Source organism: Protopterus annectens, chromosome 1.part2 (assembly GCF_019279795.1).
Source record: "Protopterus annectens isolate FY-2018-M chromosome 1.part2, PAN1.0, whole genome shotgun sequence".
Taxonomy (NCBI): domain Eukaryota; kingdom Metazoa; phylum Chordata; order Ceratodontiformes; family Protopteridae; genus Protopterus; species Protopterus annectens.
In genome coordinates this window covers 1,189,640,745-1,189,642,843 of record NC_056727.1, presented here as the reverse complement: position 1 = coordinate 1,189,642,843, position 2,099 = coordinate 1,189,640,745, and the positions used below count along the sequence as shown (strand labels likewise).

The 2,099-nt window shown below is 37.5% G+C and overlaps 1 pseudogene; it reads right to left on the bottom strand.

The window, feature by feature from the left end:
* Window positions 1-1,472: 1,472 nt before the first annotated feature.
* On the bottom strand, window positions 1,473-1,615 carry LOC122792631 (annotated as a pseudogene).
* Between the last annotated feature and the right edge of the window lie 484 nt (window positions 1,616-2,099).

Sequence of the window (2,099 nt, the reverse complement as noted above, 5' to 3'; positions counted from 1 at the left end):
ACACTTATAATGAAATAGCAAGATTTGCTGCCAGTCTCATCTACCATTCCCACCACTGCATAACTTCATAACCCTCCTCCTGTCCTGCTCTCTCAACCCTCATCTCTCTCTACTCCCCAAAACGTACTCCCCGAAGTCTGATCTTCACTTCTTAGAAATTTACAAGCCTAATAAAAACATAGGCAAACTTCTCTACAATCACTCCATAGCTAAAGCATGAAATAAACTACCTTTAGCCTTAGGAACTATTCCTAACTCCAATAGCTTTAAACAATCTCTCAAGGACACCCTACTAACATTTTGGTTCGGCCCCTGCTCTGCACCCACTTAATCTTCATTCTCTGTTTTCCCTCCTTCTGTTCATTCCTGAGCTCACTCATACATATGAGTTACTACTACAGACATATGGGGATTTGTTTTCTGGTCTCTGACAATCTTGATTGTAATCAGTGTTAATTTCTTCTATGGTATTTGTTTGTAACTGTTTCACTTTTTGTTATTATAAACTTTATTGCAAATTATGTATTTTGTATATGTATGTGTTAATTTTTTCTATGGTATTTGTTTGTAACTGTTTCACTTTTTGTTATTATAAACTTTATTGTAATTTATCATGTATTTTGTATATGTTTGGAGCTTTTCTCCCAAGGCCTCCCTGAACAAGGGCGTTTGCCCAGTCAGACTTACCTGGTTAACAAATGTCAAATAAATAAATATACAAGTTAGAGCTTTTCTTCTCTATTCCTGTGTAAGATCCAGATTCTCTGAGAACTAAGTTTCAAATAATATTGAAAGTAATATAGTGTAGACTCTTACAATAACAGTAGCCTGTAAGAAAATGTACTAAGGAAATTAAAAAAAACAAAATGTTTACAAGCCCTATAAAACAATGCAGTTAGAGGCTTATATCTCTTAAGTTCTGAAAAGCACAATGCTTAACCTGAATTATTCAACCACCCCGTCATCATGGGATGTTCTTTCTGGATGGACTATGTGTGCAAGGTTGCATGAATATGTGAGTCTTCCTGCTGCCTTTGCCTAATTCTGTACTCCGGAGTATATCTTAGGGGGCTTGAACGGTAACATTGTCACTGCAAACATTTCTTGTTATATCCACCAAATACCTAGAAAAGTTACTCTTGCTTCTGTCCTTATTGTATTCTACCTTTCTTTCTTTCTTTCTTTCTTTCTTTCTTACTTTCTTTCTTTCTTTCTCCGTTCTCTAGCACATTAGGTCATACTATCATGATCCCTCATCTCTTATCTAACATGACCCACACACACTACATTGGACAGCTCTCTACTGCCAAAACCATTTGCTGTACTATCACAACATAGCTTTTTTGATTTTAGAGATGAGCCACTTATTCCTGCCTCCTCTTCTGTTAACCTTTGTCTATTTGAGGTTCATTCCTCCACTTCAGCTTCCTGAATAGCTTCCTGAAGAGCTCCTTCCACCTACATTCTCTTCTACAAGCATACCTTAAATTATACAGTTGAGTTTCCCACATTTGGGGAAATCACAGGGGTCAACCCAACCAAAGTATGCAATGGAAAAGTCCACCTTGTGGAAACCACCTCCCTGATTGTGGTATTCTCCCTGCCAGGTAAGTATCATATCCTGCAGTCTTTGCAGCCTGCAATTCTCTGAGAAAAGTGCAAGCTTTTTGGGGGAATCAAATCTCCTTTTCTACCCTTTAATCACTATTACCAGGGATGCTGGATATTACTCAACTTTGTATGGAATCTGCATAAGACACACTTGGAGAAATATTGGAAGACCATCACCCTTACTTCATCAACTTTTATTCCAAACAAAAGATGGGCATTATAAATAATCCATTTTTACAATACATGAATGGGGTCTATATTATAACATTGAAAAGACCGAGTGTTGAATGGCCTAAAAGTCGAAAATGCCGTAACTTTAAGTTGCTTTTACTGCCCCCCCCCTGCTAATTCTATACACCAAATCTGAGATTGCACTACAGTGAGGAAAGGGCAGATTTTTTGATCTTCACTGTACCACGATCTAACAAAAAACACATAGATGAACGGCATTTTCGTGTTTTAGGCAGTTCGATCTTCAGCCATTTCAT